At 43.1% G+C, this 19,917-nt stretch overlaps 1 long non-coding RNA gene across 1 annotated transcript in view; it reads right to left on the reverse strand.

Moving 5' to 3' along the window:
• Window positions 1–6,721: 6,721 nt before the first annotated feature.
• The window catches only part of LOC138760093 (uncharacterized), a 30,703-nt gene continuing 17,507 nt past the window's right edge, over window positions 6,722–19,917 (reverse strand). Inside the window, exons 3-5 of the long non-coding RNA XR_011355395.1 lie at window positions 15,574–15,681; window positions 9,487–10,471; window positions 6,722–7,281 (exon numbers count right to left, since the gene is read on the reverse strand). This is a non-coding gene — a long non-coding RNA (uncharacterized lncRNA). The remainder of the gene's footprint in view (window positions 7,282–9,486; window positions 10,472–15,573; window positions 15,682–19,917) is intronic.

A 19,917-nucleotide genomic window follows, 5' to 3' on the forward strand; every position in this document is an offset into this window, starting at 1 on the left:
AGTGGAGTGGATGAGGGGAGCTTTACCGCAACAGCGCCATCGGCGATGAACAGGATGGGAGGGACGAGCTGAAGCAGTAGAGGATCCCAGGCCAACAGAGAATGTTCATCACAGTTCATGCACACTACCAAATTCTGTTTATCGAAAAGGGGAAACTGAGTTGTGTAAGGGATCATAAAAGGAACTCAGCGGGCGAAGGAGGCCCTGGGCTGCACATAGGACTGGTTGTGCTATTGCAAGCCATTTGAGCAATGTGAAATTTATGTCTCTTTTAATTTAATGCAATTAGTTTACTATTGTAGATTTTCTTTATGTACCTGTTTGACTGAATTTGTGCATATATGTACATTGTATAATGTGTATGACAATAAACTCGTTATCATCAGATGCTGCTCTCTGGACCCTGATATTTCTTTACCAGCAATTCAAGAATCTTTAGAAAATTATGGTCAATTATCTGGCTATAAGGTAAATTGGATCTCCCGGAGTTTGCGCTGAAGATGGCTGCATGCGCGACGGAAGGCTTGTTTCTTCTCTGGACAGGACGGCTTTGTAAGGTGAGCCTGGTGGGCAGCTCGCCTTCCGTCGCGCATGCAGCCATCTTCAGCGCAAACTCCGGGAGATCCAAAATGAGTGGTGGACTAGCCTCGCCAAACGAACACAGCTCAGCGCGGACATTGGCGACTTCAGGGGTTTCTACGAGGCTCTAAAGGCTGTGTACGGCCCCTCACCCCAAGTCCAAAGCCCGCTGCGCAGCTCAGACGGCAAAGTCCTCCTCAGCGACAAGATCTCCATCCTCAACCGATGGTCAGAACACTTCCAATCTCTTTTCAGTACCAACCGCTCAGTCCAAGATTCCGCCCTGCTCCAGCTCCCTCAACAGCCCCTAAGGCTAGAGCTGGATGAGGTTCCCACCCTGGATGAGACATATAAGGCAATCGAACAACTGAAAAGTGGCAAAGCAGCAGGTATGGATGGAATCCCCCCAGAAGTCTGGAAGGCTGGCGGCAAAACTCTGCATGCCAAACTGCATGAGTTTTTCAAGCTTTGTTGGGACCAAGGTAAACTGCCTCAGGATCTTCGTGATGCCACCATCATCACCCTGTACAAAAACAAAGGCGAGAAATCAGACTGCTCAAACTACAGGGGAATCACGCAGGCAAAATCTTCGCTAGGATTCTACTAAATAGAATAATACCTAGTGTCGCTGAGAATATTCTCCCAGAATCACAGTGCGGCTTTCGCGCAAACAGAGGAACCACTGACATGGTCTTTGCCCTCAGACAGCTCCAAGAAAAGTGCAGAGAACAAAACAAAGGACTCTACATCACCTTTGTTGACCTCACCAAAGCCTTCGACACCGTGAGCAGGAAAGGGCTTTGGCAAATACTAGAGCGCATCGGATGTCCCCCAAAGTTCCTCAACATGATTATCCAACTGCACGAAAACCAACAAGGTCGGGTCAGATACAGCAATGAGCTCTCTGAACCCTTCTCCATTAACAATGGCGTGAAGCAAGGCTGTGTTCTCGCACCAACCCTCTTTTCAATCTTCTTCAGCATGATGCTGAACCAAGCCATGAAAGACCCCAACAATGAAGACGCTGTTTACATCCGGTACCGCACGGATGGCAGTCTCTTCAATCTGAGGCGCCTGCAAGCTCACACCAAGACACAAGAGAAACTTGTCCGTGAACTACTCTTTGCAGATGATGCCGCTTTAGTTGCCCATTCAGAGCCAGCTCTTCAGCGCTTGACGTCCTGCTTTGCGGAAACTGCCAAAATGTTTGGCCTGGAAGTCAGCCTGAAGAAAACTGAGGTCCTCCATCAGCCAGCTCCCCACCATGACTACCAGCCCCCCCACATCTCCATCGGGCACACAAAACTCAAAACGGTCAACCAGTTTACCTATCTCGGCTGCACCATTTCATCAGATGCAAGGATCGACAATGAGATAGACAACAGACTCGCCAAGGCAAATAGCGCCTTTGGAAGACTACACAAAAGAGTCTGGAAAAACAACCAACTGAAAAACCTCACAAAGATAAGCGTATACAGAGCCGTTGTCATACCCACACTCCTGTTCGGCTCCGAATCATGGGTCCTCTACCGGCACCACCTACGGCTCCTAGAACGCTTCCACCAGCGTTGTCTCCGCTCCATCCTCAACATCCATTGGAGCGCTCACACCCCTAACGTCGAGGTACTCGAGATGGCAGAGGTCGACAGCATCGAGTCCACGCTGCTGAAGATCCAGCTGCGCTGGATGGGTCACGTCTCCAGAATGGAGGACCATCGCCTTCCCAAGATCGTATTATATGGCGAGCTCTCCACTGGCCACCGTGACAGAGGTGCACCAAAGAAAAGGTACAAGGACTGCCTAAAGAAATCTCTTGGTGCCTGCCACATTGACCACCGCCAGTGGGCTGATAACGCCTCAAACCGTGCATCTTGGCGCCTCACAGTTTGGCGGGCAGCAGCCTCCTTTGAAGAAGACCGCAGAGCCCACCTCACTGACAAAAGGCAAAGGAGGAAAAACCCAACACCCAACCCCAACCAACCAATTTTCCCTTGCAACCGCTGCAATCGTGTCTGCCTGTCCCGCATCGGACTGGTCAGCCACAAACGAGCCTGCAGCTGACGTGGACTTTTTTACCCCCTCCATAAATCTTCGTCCGCGAAGCCAAGCCAAAGAAAAAAAGGTAAATTGGGCTAAAAGTGAAATTTTGTCAATTTGTAAAGATGATTATTCAATATATAAAAATATTACGAAATTGAAGTGGACAAAACAAATTAAATATTTGGGAATTAATGTCAATACAGAATATCAAGATTTATATTCAATTAATTACCTTCCTTTAATAAAAAAGATTAAACTAGACTTGATTAGGTGGAAGGACTTACCTTTAGGTTTATTGGGGAGGATTAATACTATAAAAATGAATATTTTTCCTCGGATGTAATATTTATTTCAATCAATTCCTTTTTTTAAGGATTTATACAAAGCAGTTAGAGAATTTTTATGGAAGGGAAAATTTCTGAGGGTAGCAATGAAAAAATTGATGTGGGACTTTCAATTTGGAGGTTTGAGATGACCTAATTTTCAATATTATGAGGCAGCTCAATTTAAATTTCTTAGTGCACTAATGAATATGGAGGATCCGCCCAGTTGGGCAAAGATAGAACTGGCAGTTATTTTAGAAAAATCTCCACGTGAATTTTTGTTTCAATGGAATAAAAATTTGTTACGAACTTATGATGTACCAATATTGAAACATTTATTGAATCTATGGAAGAGTAAACTTGACAAAATGGGGCTTAAAAATAAATGGTCTGGGCGATTGCCATTATATAATAATCAACTTGTTCCTTTTACGGTCTCCAATATCACTTTGAAACAATGGGAAAGGAAAGGAATCAAAAGCTTATCTGATTGTTTTTTTGAAGGATGTTTTTGTTCTTTTGAGGAATTACAAAGGAAATTTGGTATTAGTGGAAATTCTGTATTTGTGTACTATCAGTTAAGATCATTTGTAAAACAGATATGTGGACGGCAAATGACTTTATTACCCGAAACTAGCTTTGAGAAATATTTACTTTCAGTACCAGAAAAGGGGTATATATCTGATTTGTATTGTATTTTACAAGAAAATGAAAGTAAGAAAGATTGGGATAAAGATAAGTTGAAAATGGGGAAAAAGATTTAGGTTCTACAATAGCTGAAGAAGCTTGGATGGAAATTTGTCAAAACAGTATTCGGAAATTGATTAATGCTAGATTACCGATGATTAATTATAATTTTATACATCAATTATACTTAACACCAGAAAAATTAAAAAAATTTGGTCTTAGTAAGTCAGATTGTTGTTTTCGTTGTGACCAGACAGCCAGTACTTTTTTACATACTGTCTGGTCCTGTGACCGATTACAACAGTTTTGGAAAGGTATTCAATCTATATTTAATAGATTATATAATATTTGTGTTGTATTAGATCCTGATATATTTTTATTAGGGAATATGCAATCATTAATTGATTTAGGATTAAATAATTATCAGATTTCTTTTATCTATTTAGCTTTAGCAGTGGCCAAGAAATGTATAGCGTCTACTTGGAAAGATAAAAATATACTAACTTTGGACAGGTGGTATTTAGAGATGAAGTCTTGTTTAATTATAAGATGTCTTTTTATAAGTTGAAGTGGACTCCATTTGTTAAGTATATGCAATTAAGTTTGATTTAAGTATGCTCTTAGATGTGATATTTTAGATCTGATAAATCTTTTTTTTAATTATTTTTATTTGTCATATTTTTTCTTTTTTTTGTGTGTTTTTTTAATACATAATATTATTAATTTTACTAATTCTTCACTCTTTATTTTGGGGGAGGGGAAGGGTGGTTTTTTTTATATATATAGATTTTTAGTTCTTGTATATGTAGGGGGGGTTTAGATTGAATTAAGTTAGGTTATTAATGTTGTATTGTAATTATATTATTTTATTTTATATCTTTTCTTTAAATGTAATCTTTCTTTTTATTCCTGTGATAAAACCTTTAAATAAAGTTTTAAATAAAAAGATGCCTGCTCTCCCTGCTGAGATCTTTGAGCAGGTTTCCCCCCCCCCCCCCCCCAAGTTTCCTGCATTTGCATTTGCTCTTGAGTGTAATAGGCCCACTGGTTTACAAAATTGCACAATTCCCACATCAGTACATGCTCAAAAGATGTTTTGATGGATATGTGGATTGGAAAAGGACATGGATCTAATGCAGGCAAATGGTTCTAGACCAGAATGTCAATTTGGTCAGCATGAACAAGTTAGGCCAAAGGGGCTGTTCTTTGTGTTATGTGACTATATGTTCATCTTGTCTACAAAAATACTTGTCAATCATTTTCTTGAAACTGATTCATTAATCATTATTGCTTGTATCTATGAAAAAAACCACTAAAAATTAAATTTTGCTCAATGTACAAAGTTAATTGCATGAATTTCTGTCTTATTTGAATAAGAATCAAAACTTGGAAAAACTAACATTCATTTAAATAAAAATTTTTAAAATCAGCAGATGCTGGAAAACAAATAAAAAAATTGGAAATGTAGGAAACACACAGCAGGTCAGGTAACATCTGTTAAAAGGAAAACTGTTGATGTTTCAGGTCCAACAGACTTCATCAGAACTGGTAGTAACAGAAAACAATTTGGTTTTAATTTTCAAAGACAGGGGAAAGGATGGATCGAACAAAGAGAATGTCTCTGATGGAGTGAGGCCAGGTTTGCTCTGTGGATAACTGTAAATTAGGTAATTGGTTGGTTGTTTAAATGGGAGCAGTTATGGAGAGAAAACATTGACTACATTCCTAAAATGAATGCAGCTGGGCAGAGAAAAGAATGTAAAAGTTATGAAGTCCAGAGCTTTAGGACATGCCCAAAGATTCAGGCTGTGCGAATTGAAAAGAGAAAAAAACCTCAACAAATATTACTAATGGATGACTTATCTTGTAAGAAATGTTGGTTTCTTCCATGTTCACTGAGATGGAGACATTAAGAAAGGGAAGGGACAGCCAGAGATTGATCATATGAAAGTGAAAGCAGGGGAATGAAACAAGGAGAAAAGATGAAGTCAAAGCAGGAAGAAGTGTTTCAATTATAAGAACAGGCTGAAAAAAAAATGTATCCTCAGACAACCCCTCATGGATCTTTGGCAAGAGTCTTGTGGAACACTTGTATGTTGTCTGAGCTTCCCACTATCTACTACTTTAATTCTCAATCCCACTTTTAATCTGACCTATCAGTCCAGTACAAGCTTGAGGAACAGCATCTCAAGTTCCGCATGGACAAGTTGCAGCTGTTTGGATTCAATATTGAATTCTATAACTTAATATCTGTCTTTATCAGTTGTCCACATGTGATACTAACTCAAGCAAACAATGAATAGCTGGAGGGACTGTGTCAGGCTGAGAGAAATCCATGGAGAGAAATAGTTAACATTTTGGGTCAGGATTTCTGCTGAGAACTGATTGCTTAGGATCAAAGAGGGATAAACAAAAGGCATGGTGAAAATACAGCAAGGAGTGAGACTGGGGGAGAGGTGGGGATCAGAGAATGAAAGAAAAGAAAGATCTTGAGAGTTACTGGAATTCAAAAGTTTGCAATCTTTACTATTTGTAGGAAGAAAAAGGGTAATCTATTGCAGCACCATATACAATGAAGAATAATGTGGACTGCAGACTAGGATAGACATTCTCTTTGTCCTATTCATCTCCATCCTCTCTCCAACTTAATACTAACTTGGTATCCTGCATCCTAATGTTTGACCTGAACATTTCCCTTTCCACTCTGCCTGAATTACTGAGTGTTTCCTGAACTTTCAAGAATTGGCTTCTTTGAGAGAAAACCCCAGTTATCAGAGCAAAAAGAAATGTAAACATTAGAAATTAAGTTATGCAAAGGCATTCCAGATGTAATTAGAAAAGGCAGTGTACTGACAATAACCACACCAGCAGAGTGTGTACAAGACAGCTTTAATAAACTAATATGTACACTAAGAGGTCTTGTCTCTCTGCAAGACGAACCTGGAAGGCTAGAATGTAGCTCTGGACTGCTTTATATACAAGGTCACTGGGATGACCCCTGGTGACCTAGTGGTGTAATTACATATCACCACATTCACCCCCCCTTAAAAAAATTGTTATCCCCCCGCCACCCCCCCCCTCCTTCCCTTGTTTGTAAGTTCATAAGTCCAAAATTTTTCATGGTTTCTGTTGCCTTCTGGACCTCCTTGGTAGTGGTATAGGGGTGGGGAGTGCAGTCTGCCTTTCGGCCTTTCTCGGTGGAGGTGTGGGAGTGGGAAGTACTAAATGGCCATGTGGCTGTGTGGGCTGGGGATCCTCTTGATTGGGATTAGGTCCTGCCATCAAGTCTAGGGTGGTGATATTTTGTGGGGTGGGTGTACCCAGGGTCCTGATTTCTGGGGTGGGTGGTATAGTCCTCTGGGGTGACTTGATGGACGACTGTTCTAGTGACTGCTGCTGTACTCCTTGTTGATCCATAGACATCTGAGTTTCCTCCACATTGTTCACACAACCGACCGGCGCGAGATCCCTGGTGGCCACCGAGTCTTCTCTTCCATCTGGAAATGTGATGAAGGCGTACTGAGGGTTCGGGTACCTCAACTCCACTTGATCCACCAGCGGGTCGGCTTTGTTGGATCTGCAGTGCTTCCGGAGGAGAACAGGTCCCGGTGTCATCATCCATTTAGGCAGCACTGTGCCTGTCATGGCTTTCCTTGTGAAAGAAAAGATATGTTCATGTGTGGTCATGTTAGTGGGAGTACACAACAAAGAACGTATAGAGTGTAGGGCTTCTGGCAACATTTCTTGCCATATAGTAATAGGCAGGTCTTTTGCTTTTAAGGTCAAGAGGACCGTTTTCCAGATAGTTGCATTTTCCCTTTCGACTTGTCCATTCCCCCTGGGATTTTAACTTGTAGTGTGGCTGGTAGCAATCCCTCTCTCGTGCAGATACTGCTGTACTTCTGCACTCATGAGTGTAGCACCCCTGACTGTGTGTATGTAGTTCAGGTACCCAAATATGCTGAAGATGGGTTGGAGGCATTTTATAACAGTGGCTGCTGATACATCAGAACACGGGATTGCGAAGGGGAAATGGGAATATTCATCTATTAAGTTTAGGAAATAGACATTTCTATTATTGGACGGGAGCAGGCCTTTAAAATCGAGGCTGAGGTGCTCAAAAGGTTTGGTAGCTTTTATCAGGGTGGCTTTGTCTGGCTGGTAAAACTGCAGTTTGCATTCCGCACAGATGGGGAAGTTCTTGTTCACTGACCTCACTTCCTCTACCGAAAATGGGAGGTTTTGGGTTTTAATGGAGTGAAACAGTCTAGTGACCCCCGGGTGGCCCAGCTCATTGTGTAAGGTCTGCAACTGGGACGTGTGATTAAGGATGGCACAAGTGGCCCTGGACAGCACGTCCGGGGACTCGTTGAGTCTCCCGGGGCGGTATAGAATGCCGTAGTTAAATGTAGACAATTCTATCTGCCAGCGCAGGATTTTGTCATTCTTAATTCTCCCGCTGTTCTGGTTATCGAACATAAAAGCCACAGACCATTGGTCCGTGACGAGGGTGAAGTGTTTGCACGCCAGATAATGTCGCCAGTGCCTTACTGCTTCCATAATGGCTAGGGCCTCCTTCTCTACTGCTGAGTGTCTTACCTCTGACCCCTGTAGAGTTCGCGAGTAAAAGGCCACCGGTCATCCATCTTGGTTTAGGGTGGGTGCCAGAGCCACATCGGTTGCATCCGTTTCTACTTGAAATGAGATTGACTCATCTATGGACTGCATGGTAGCTTTAGCGATATGGTCCCTAATGTCCTTTAATGCTCTGGTAGCTGCTGGGCACAGTGGGAAAACTGAAGCTTTTATAAGTGGGCAGGCCCTGTCAGCGTAGTTGGGGACCCATTGGGCATAGTAAGCGAACAGTCCCAAACACCTTTTTAGTGCTTTCAGCGTGTGTGGCACTGGGAGGTCTAGGAGATGGCACATACGGGCTGGGTCTGGGCTGATTTCCCCATTCTGGACTATGTAACCCAGGACTGGCAACTTCCTGGTACTAGAGACGCATTTGTCTCTGTTGTATGTTAGGTTCTTTCCTCGGCTGCCTGGAAGAAGCATTTTAAATTCATGTCATGATCCTCCTGAGTGTGGCCACAGATTGTCACTTTGTCTAAGTAGGGGAACAACGCTTTCAGTTGGAACTCATCTACTATTCAGTCCATTTCTCTCTGAAACAGGTGACACCAAAGGGGAGTCGCAGAAATTGAGACAGCCTGCCATCTGCCTCAAATGCCGTGTAAATGCGATCGTTGTTTCTCATGGGCAGTTGGTGGTATGCTGCCTTCAGGTCTATGGTGGAGAACACCTTATAGTGTGCAATGTTGTTGATCATGTCTGCTATGCGTGGCAGGGAGTAGGCATCTAGTTGTGTAAATTTGTTGATTGGCTGTAATCCACTACCATGCGCAGTTTTTCTCCTGACTTTACTACAACCACCTGGGCTCTCCAGGGGCTGGTGTTCTGCTCTACGATGCCCTCCTGTAGTAGCCTGCAAACCTCTAATGAAGGCTCTGTCCCTCGGGCTGTACCTCCTGCTCTTTGTGGCTATTGGTGTGCATTCTGGGGTCAGGTGTGTGAACAGCGGAGGGGGTTCTATGTTCAGGACAGACAGGCTGCAGTGTTGTTGCTTCATAAGGCGTAGTGGGGGGTGAGGCCCATTGTGCACTATTGTAATGCTTTCTATCTGGCCCTGGAGTGGTCGGGAATCCTGCACATACGTGGCGATCGGGAGCACGACTTGTGGAGATCCTTCCACCCACGCTTGTAGAGGCCCCTTTCTGATTGGTTCGGGGTTTAGGGTTGGCGGCGCCTGTACCGACAAACCCAAGGGCAGACAGGGCTCTTGGCTGTTTCTTACCTGCCCTATCATACTTCTGTGGTCTTCCCCGCATTCCACCACGATTCCAGTACAGCAGTCCCTCGCCATCTTTGTCCTCAGATGCACGTGCATGCTAGTCGTCACCGGTTTCCATTCCTCGGGAAGAGTCTCCAGGTGGTCGGGAATGCACATTGGAGCAGAAGCAGCTTCCATCCTAATAGCTATCATATTAGTTTATTAAATTGTACTGACAATAACCACACCAGCAGTGTGAGTATAAGACAGCTTTAATAAACTAATATGCACACGAAGAGGTCTTGTCTTTCTGCAAGATGAACCTGGAAGGCTAGACTGTAGCTCTGGATACTTTATATACAAGGTCACCGGGATGACCCCTAGTGACCTAGTGGTGTAATTACATATCACCACAGGCAGCACCAGTACGAATTATTGGCAAAATAAATATTCATTAAAAACTTTAAAACTTTCCCATTTCTTAAATAGTAAATGTCTCAAAGTACATATTGTTTCTGGTTGAAACAAGTAACTATACACAAAATGTTTAAAGGGATTATTTTGTCCCTGGATGCCAACATTAAATCCATGCTTGAGAAGAGACCACTCGCTTCACTCAATTTCATACATACAGTTCCATTAACTCAGACAATAGTGAATGAGCAGAAGCGAACACAACCAGTTGCTGATACAGTCATTTTGCTCAGTGCTATTGACGAAAGACAAATTAATGGGAAGCTGGGTGGAGTGTTCACCGATATCTTCAACCTCTCTCTCCAAGTGGCTGAAGTACCCACCTGCTATAGGAAGGCCATTATTATCCTGATGCCGGAGGAATGAAGTGATGGGCCTAAATAACTCAGGGGTGGTAGTTCTAACATCCACCATCATGAAGGGCTTCACGTGGTTAGTCATGGCTCACATTAACTCCAGCCCTCCAGCCACCCTCGACACACACCAGGTCAACAGAAGATTCCATCTCCATGGCCTTGCACTCATCCAAGAACACCTGGAAAACAAGGACACCTACATCAGATGATGTTTCACTGACTATAGGGCTGCCTTCAGCATATTCATCCCAAATAGACTCATCTTCAAACTACATGACCTTGGTCTCAGCACACATTTCTACAGTTGGAGCCATGACTTCCTATCCCGCAGGCTGCATCTTCTCCATGGTCATCCTCAACATCTGGGGTGTACAACTCTGTGTGCTCAGCACCCAACTATGCACCTCTATATGTGTGGCCAAACACTGCTCCAACTCCATCTATAAATTTGAGGATGACACCACCGTCATGGATAGGAGCTTCAATAACAAAAGGGAGATAGAGGCCTTGTCCCAGGACACCAATCTCTCCCTCAAGGTCAGTAAGACCAAGGAGCTGGTCAACCCCTGAAAGAGTGCTGGAGATCACTCCCTGGTCTACATCAACAGGAATGAGGTAGAGATTGTCAACAGCTTTAAGTCCCTAGGTGTAAACCTCTCCAATGAATTGTCCTGGTCCACCCATGTTCATGCAATGGCCAAGAAATCTTTTCAGTGCATGTACTTCCCCAGAAGCCTGAGGACATTTGGTGATGTTACCAGCATTCCTGACCACTTCTACAGGTGCATCAATAAAAACATTCTATAAGGGTGCATCACTGCAGGGTACAGGAACTGTCCACTCAAGATTACAAAAAACTTCAGGGGGCTGTGAACACAACTCAGGCCATCACATACACTCTCTTCCCTTCCATCGACTCAATCTATAACATTCCCGGTCAATACATTAAAAGACTCATCCCATCCCACCTACATTCTCTTCCCATCAGGTCAAAGATTCATTAGTGTGAGTTCACGCACTGCCAGATTCATTTCTTTCCCACTGTTATCAGACTCCTGAATGAACCTCAAAATAGTAAAATTGTGTTGCCTTTGCTCTGTACCATCTGATTTATCTGTGTAACTCTACACGTCTGTTCAGTGTTCACTATTTTTGAAATGTTTAATCAATCTGCTCACAAAACAACCCCTCTCTGAATCTTGAGACATGAGACAATAAACTTGAATTCAAACATGTTTTTAAAAAAAGGTTAATATATCAATGAAAAGCTAAGAGATTTATATAGTCCCATAATTTTGAGGAAGGAGTGAGTTGGAGCAGGAGACAGAAATGGTCAGTCTTAGCACCAGGAAAAGGGAAACCTAGTAGGATATTGGAGAGCTAAGCAACAAGTGGAATTAAAGTAATTTGGATATTAATTCAAATGAGAAGAGAGACAGATAACTTTTCAAGTCAATGAACCTTCATCAGAACTGTGCAAATAAATAAAAGATCATGAACCCGAAATACTGCTCGTTTTCCTGTGCATAGGAGAGGCCAGATCTGCTGAGCATTGTCATATTTTCTGTATTTTTTTAGATTTCCAGTATCTGCAGTATTTTTTCATTTGTATTTATATATGTAATCTTTTTGTAATATTACAAGGTTAAGTTCATCATAAGGAGTGGTGCATGTGCCTGAAAGAGTAAAAGTGATTCAAGCATGTGAGAGGTAATTTGATGAGTTTCTGCTGTGGCAGTTGCCAAACTTCATTATTCTGCAAATTTGGAACTTAATTATTGTCCATGGACTAATATCACACATATGTTAGAAAGACTAAACTCAAGAGCTGAAACAAAATATCATGGTTTTATTTAAGAATTATTTGAGCTATTCGGCCAGCAGATGAGATCAAAATATTTTGAACAATGCAACATATTATCAAGGGGGATTAAAAAACACATGCTAAAAAATACCAGTTTTGGCTGTTGCAGATTTTAATCCACTCTATTGTTTATGTTGGAGCATTGAAATATTCAATTGTCAAAATATGCAGCAGATCACAGCAGCTTACCCTCAAAAATTCTATCACGTAACATTTAACACTCGTTAAATGTGCTACCTGGATTATGTTCAGTCTCTTAATATGAATAAAACCTTACAAAAACAGCATGTAATTTAAAACTTTATGTTGCAATAAATCGATCACTGAAAAACTGAATAAATTTTTGCTTGAAATTAACAATGGACATATGCAAAATGAATTGAAAGAAAATATAGTAAAATCTCCATTATCTGGAATTCAAGCAAGCAGCAGACTCAAGCAACTGGCAAAAAAAAAGCAGAAAATAATAGGTAAAAAATACAAAGGTTTAAAATTGGCACCCCTAGTGGTCAGTTTGCCAATCACACAACACACAATCTCAAGCAAGCGGAAAATTAACTCATCTGGCATCTACCAATCCCCATAAGTGACAGATACTAGGGGGATTTTACTGCAGTGAAAATGAGATTGAACATAATCCAAGTAGCATGCAACTAATCTGCATAGTTTGATCATAGAATATTTCAATTCTATAACAAATAACTGTATTGTAAGTAAGCATGCCTTGACAGGTTTTAGTTTTCATTATACAAGAGGATTTAATTTAGATTGTCAGATTAATAGCTCATATAATTCTACCATGAAAATTATCCTTCTAGGTATTTATGGCTTGAGCTTGGACATTGTAAGACAAGTGGCTTTTGCACTATCAGAACATAGGCATTGAACATTCCCTTACTATGGGCCATTCTTTTAAGGATTGATTCATCTTACCAACTCCTGCTTAGAGTTGTAATAGACAGAAAATTTGAGCAAGTAAAACCATACATAAAGGCAAGGGGATGGCTGGTATTTTGGGTTAAGATCCTGCATCGGGACTGAGATGGGGAGATAGAATAAAAAGATGAGGCAAAGGGGAGTGTCAGGAGTTGATAAACTAAAAGTGGCATTCAAAATCACAGAGGAGGAGTAGTGAGATAGGGTGTCAAAGAACTCCCATTGAAGGGGGGAGGAGGAATACTCTTTCAAAGTGGGCATATCTTCGTTTATCATCTGACTGTACATATACTCCAGATGAAATAGCATTCCTCCAGATCACAGTGCACACACATAAACACAATAAATGGCACATAATAGTCACATACAGAACATACGTAAAGATATAATTTAAAATAAATATAGAAATATTTTGGAATAATTTCCTCACTTCATTTATAGAGAACCAAGGATACAAGATGCCATTCGTCATTCTCTCAGCCTGCAGGAAGAAGCTACAGCCCAGCCTGGCAGTCCTGATTTTGATGCTCCTGAACCTCCTTCCTGATGGTAGTAGGTCAAATATACTGTGGGCTGGATGGTAGTGGGTCCCCAATCATTTCTTGGACCCTATTTCAGCATCACTCCCTGTGAACATCGTCAATCGAGGAAAGGGAGACCTCAGAGATCATCTTAGCCATTTTAATGATTCCTCTGTTTTGACTTCTAGTTCAGTGCTTTGCATCTTCTATATCTCAAGGGTCTTCACATGGAACAGTATAATGGAGACACAAGTAACTGCAGATGTTGAAATCTGAAGCAAAAAACAAACTGCTGGAAGATCCCAGCAAATCAGGCAGCATGGTTGAGATTTTTGAGTTGAGGTTTTGGATCAGGATTGAGGGTATAAAGTGGAGAAGCATAAATAAGAGCTGTTTGAACAAAAAGCAGCTGAAGAATGCCAGCTTTCACTGGACATTGATCATGTTAATTCTGTTGACAATTTAAATTGCCGACTATTTCTAATATATTAGAGAGTGAATGAGGGACATACTTTTAATTTTGTTTTCTGGAATTTTTTTAATGATAATCTATGATTTGGGTGTTGTAGATCATCTGAATATTGCTGAATTATTTTGCTTTTAGCTTAATGCTGTGTGATATGTAAATTGTGGAGAAACACATGGCCTCCCTGCCTGCCTGGAATATTGTGGTTTGCGGGTGGTCATGTCTCCTCTCCGTCTGAAACTTCTTCAGAAATCACATGACTTGTTGTGACGGTTGGACTCTGGTCACCCATTAGTGCACACCTTGCTATTGGCTCATTTAAATTACCTAGGGTCATTATTGGCGAGGTGCCCAGATCAGAACTGTATATAACATAAATGCATAGCACATATCTTTCTCTTTGCCTCATAGTCAAAGCTCAAGACATCAGTCCATGTCAGGCTGCTACTGTAGACATTGCTGGAAATGTGACGGGTAAGATAAAGTGTGCACTACATTTAATCTGAGCCCTAGTACTGCAATAGATCAGTGCTTGCAGAGAGCCACCCACTCCACCACCCCACCCCCCCCCAAGTTGGTACAGGGAACCAGGAGTGTACATTTAAGTCCCTGTTTTATTGGAGAGTGTTAGTAACCATATATTACTTAACAACTGAGCTGCACTTCGAGGTACAGGGATCGGGAGTGTCTGCTGAAGCCCATCTTGTTAGAGTGTGTTAGTAACCCTATATTACTTAACAATGAGCCACACCCCAAGGTATAGGGATCAGGAGTGTCTGCTGAAATCCCTGTCTGTGAGTGTGTACACATGCGGAAGGGTGTAGATAGGCAGTCACTGGTATCAGTGTCATGTCTATAGTTGTTAAGTAGTAGAGTAATTAAGTATCTAGGGGAGTGGGTGATGTCTGGGCCTGATGTCCCGCTCACTCAGAGAAAGTGCATGCATAATACCTTTCTCAGTGTAGTGATCACCACCTGGCCACTGTCTGGCTTGCCAGGCAGGAGATCACTGCAAATGGCTTCCCCTACATTATTGCGTTCATAGCAACACCTTCTCGTTGGTGTCCCTTGTTTTCACTGAGTTTGCTACGTCATGGTGTTACTGAGTGTCTGGTGGTATAACTGGATGGGTAGGCTGGACTCATTACCCTTGTTTGGCAGTCAGCCTAAGAGAAGGAAAACTGATTTCAAACCCAGGCAGATGGGGCTCATTAGCCTCGTCAAGCCATTCTTCGAAGAAAAGGACACTATGACCCAAGGACCTGGCTGTCACCATCCAAGCTTGCTAGGCCATGGCATATAAACACTTGGTTTGTAAAGGATGGGGCCAATACTGCACACATTACAGTACACCTAAAAAAAAATCCATTGAGCAGGCTCGGACATGCCCATGTCTAAGATCCTTCCTAAATCTTCATTCATGAAGCCAAGCCATGAATTAAATATCATTTGACATTCTCCTTTCTTTGCCTTCCGTATGTTAATTGAAATTACCTGTGATTGTAACACTTGTGTCCAGTCTCGTCTCTCTGTAAAAGCACCATTCTTCCAAACACTACATGCTGATATTTGGAATATGTAGCCTTGGATCTTCAATGTTAACTGCAGAAGGGGAGATAGACAGGAGTTAGAGGGATGCTGTCATCTAGGAGGCAGGAGGAAGGTAAGTGGGTGACAGTCAGGAGAGGGAAAGGAAACCAAAAGTCCAGGGCACCCATGTGGCCATTCCCCTCAATAGCACGTATATAGTTTTGGATACTGTTGAGGGGGGAATAACCTATCAGGAACAAGCTAAAGGTCAGGTCTCTGGTACAGAGTCTGCTCCTGTGGCTCAAAAGGGAAGGGAAGAGAAGAGACAAGCTGTAGTGATATAGGGGATTTCATGGTTAGGGGGACAGATAAGAAATTCTGTGGAAGAGGTTGAGTATCCTGGGTATTATGTTGCCTTCCTGGTGCCAGGTTCCAAGATATCTCATCAAGTTCACGGCATTCTGAGAAGGGAGGGTGAGCAGCTAGATGTCATGGTCCATGTAGGGACCAATGATGTGGGTATGAAGGGTGAGGAGGTCCTGTATGGAGAATTCAGGGAGTTAGGCACTAGGCTGAAGGACAGGATTTCCAGGGTTGATCTCAGGATTGCTACCTGTGCCATGTGCTAGAGAGGTTAGAAATAGGAGGATTATACAGCTTAACATGTGGCCAAAGAGATGGTGCAGGAGGGAGGGTTTCAGGTTTCAAGCTCATTGGGCTCTCTTCCAGGGAAGGTGGGACCTGTTCCAGTGGGACTTGTTCTGATGCACCCGAACTGGAGGGGCACCAATATCCTTGCAGGAAGGTTTGCTTGCGCTAATCCAGTGGTGGGGAGGGGGAGGCAGTGTTAAACTAGATTTGCAGGGTGCTGGGAACCAGAGTACCAGAGTAGATAAAGGAGTGAATGAGGAAAAAGATGGTGAAGATTGAAAGTAAGTCAGAGGGTTGTACATGATGGCAATTTTCTCAGGCACATCTATTTCAATGCAAGTATTGTAGCAAAAGCAGATGAGCTTAGAGAATGGGTTGGCGTGTGGAATTATGAAATTGTGGCCATTAGTGAAAATTGCTTGAGAGAGGGGCAGGACTGGGAGCTCAATGTTCTGGGCTTCCGTTGCTTCAGATGTGATAGAATTGAGGGAATGAAAGGGGGAGAAGTGGCATTGTTCATCTGGGAAAATATCACAGCTCCGCTCAGGCAGAACACATCACAGGGCTCATTTACTGAAGCTATATGGGTGGAATTGAAGAATGGGAAATGTATGACCACACTCACAGGGTTGTATTATAGATCTCCCAATAGACAGTGGGAATTGGAGGAGCAAATCTGTAGAGAGATAGCAGACAGCTGCAGAAAACAAAGTTGTAATAGTCGGAGTTTTTGACTTTCCACATATTCACTGGGACTCCCAAACTGTAAAAGGGCTGGATGCCTTGGAGTTTTCTAAACCAGTATATAGAGGAACCAACTAGAGAGAGTGCATTACCAAATCTCCTGTAAGGGAACAAGGGAAGACAGGTGACAAGTATGTGTAAGGGAATATTTGTGTCCAGTGATTATCATGGCCCATCCCTTTGTGAGCGGAGATGAAAACGGTGCCTTTTAGCTCTTCTGCCCTCACAGAACTTTTCATAGTTGTTGGCACATTGTGCTGAGTCACTGCGAATCGTGGAATCCATGCAGTGTGATTTTTTGCGAGGTCCTCCCAGTCAGCATGGTTGACATGGAATGACTGGAGATCACGATTGATTGCGTTTTTGTAGTGAAGACGTGGGTGGCCAACAGTGGGGGTAGCATCTGGTAGCCCACCATAGAGGACATCTTTGGGCAATCGGCCGTGCTCTATTCGGACAATGTGGCCAGCCTACCGCAGGTGGCGAGCGTGGATGATTGTGTAGCGGTCCATACTTCCAGTCTTCTCCAGGACTTGGACGTTTGTGATTCTGTTGTGCCATGAGTAGCCTAGGATGGATCTGAGGCAGCAAAAATTGAATGCATTAAGGCAGTGTTCTTGCTTTCTGTATGTGACCCAGGATTCACAGCCATAGAGAAGAGTACTCAGCACTCAGGCTTCATAGACTCGGATCTTCAACTTGGTGGAGAGGTGGCAGTTATCCCACACGCGAGCACGGAGGCATCCGAAGGTAGTGAATGCTTTTCCCAGGTGTGTGTCCAGTTCTGCGTCGAGTGAGTTCATTGTTGTCATGGTGGAGCCCAAGGAGCAGAATTTCTCTGTTGTCGAGCACTGACCCATTGATGGTAATTGATGAAGTGTCGTGGGTTTGTTGGCTAAAGATGACTGTCTTGCCCAGGCTGATTTTCAGACCAAATTCAGAGCAGGCAGATGCAAATGTGTCGCACAACACTTGAAGCTCTGGCTGGGAGTGAGCCACGAAGGCAGCATCATCTGCATAGAGCAGTTCTTGAAATCATAACTCTTCTGATTTTGGTCTTGGCCCGGAGCCGTAACAGATTAAAAAGTTTTCCGGAGCTCTTTGTGTGCAGGGCTATGCCTGAAGCTTCTGGAAAGGCACGGCTCAGAAGGACAGAGAAGAAAATGCCAAATAGAACTGGAGCGAGTACGCAGCCCTGTTTTACGCCGCAGCAGATTGGGAACTCTTGTTCTTGAGGCATCGAATTGGGTAGTGGCCTGCATATTGTTGTGAAACTGGACGATGATGGACAGTACTGTGTCAGGGCAGTCAAGACGTTTTAAGACATGGAATAGGCCTGAGCGACTAGCATAGTCAAAGATCTTGGTGAGGTCGATGAAGCACACATAGAGGGTTTTGCATTGTTCGATGCATCTCTCTTGCAGTTGGCAGAAGGTGAAGACCATATCGATAGTTGATCGAGATGATCGAAAGCCACATTGGCTTTCAGGCAGTATTCTGTTGGCGATGGTTTGCAAGCGAATGAGGATTGCATGAGAGAGTATCTTGCCTACAGGACTGAACAATGAGATGCCATGGTAGTTGTTGCAGTCACCTTTGTTCTTATAAAGGGTCACAATGTTCGCATCATGCAGATCTTTGGAGATGCAGCGGTGGAGCCAGCATGTTTTGAATAGTATTGTGAGCTCGGAGACGAGCACTTCACCACCAAGCTTCAAGATCTCAGAGGGGATACCATCGATTCCAGGTGATTTGTTATTTTTCATGCAGTGGACTGTTTTTATGACATCATTGATGGTAAATTCAGCATTTAGCTCCGCTAGGACAGGTAGTTGTGGCAGGGTGTTGTTGATGATGTCAGGATCCACATCAACTGGTGTTGCATAGAGAGAGCTGTAATGTTCAACCCAGCGGTGTAGTTGAGAGTCAAGGTCTGTGAGGAGACTCCTGTCGAGAGCACGGAGTAGAGCAGTTTTCTTAGGTACTGGACCTAGAGCTTCTTTAATTCCGCTGTACATCCTGCAATTTGTGCTGTTCTTGATGCGCTCGCTGAAATATCTCCAGTATTCCTCCATCGCAGTCCTGATGGCTCTTTGAACTTTCTGCTTACCAGACTGGTAAGCTTCCAGCATTGAGGCAAACTTGTCCTGCTGTAGTGCTTGGTAGGCTGCTCTTTTCTTGGACAATTTTGAAACAAACTTGTCCGCACTTGCATGAAACCAAGCAGGCTGGTTTCGTTTCTGGATTCCGAAAGCGGTTTTTGCATGAGCAGAAACAGAACTTTTCAGACTCATCCAGTTGTTGTTAGGGTGTTCATCAACTGTGCACAGTGCAGGGTGGCTGCGGAGGAGTAGAGTTTTTAAAGGCGGTGGGGTCAAGTCAGGGCTATGGTTTTGAGGTGCCCCTGTGGAATTTTTTGGGTTGCAGCTTAATTCTGCATTGTACGAGGGAGTGGTCAGTGTTACAGTCAACTGAGTGCATGCTGCGACAGTGGGTGACAACACCTAGTTGCCTTCTTATGATGATGCCAGTGGCATGAACGTGGATGCATCCATGTGGCCTTGGAGTTAGAGGGTTCTGCAAAGAATGTGGAGGGGAAACTTAGATCAAAGCTGGTACAGAGCTGAAGAAGTCGCAGGCCATTCTCCAGGGATATGTTATCCCTGATAGACCAATATTGATGTATTTGTAGGCTGCACATGTTTTATCTTTTCTGGCCATCTCTGTATCTGTAGCACCTTGTCCTCTGTAGTTTCTTCTTTAATCAGGTTTAGTTTGTTACTGGTCACACTGACAAGGTGATGTACCTTGATATCCATGTCTTTTATTTCGTATTTTTCGATTGAGGAAAGATGTGACAAGGCATTGGCAATCCCCATTTCCTTTCCTGGCCTGTATTTCAAGGTGAAATCA

This window comes from Narcine bancroftii, chromosome 4 (genome assembly GCF_036971445.1).
Source record: "Narcine bancroftii isolate sNarBan1 chromosome 4, sNarBan1.hap1, whole genome shotgun sequence".
NCBI lineage: Eukaryota > Metazoa > Chordata > Chondrichthyes > Torpediniformes > Narcinidae > Narcine > Narcine bancroftii.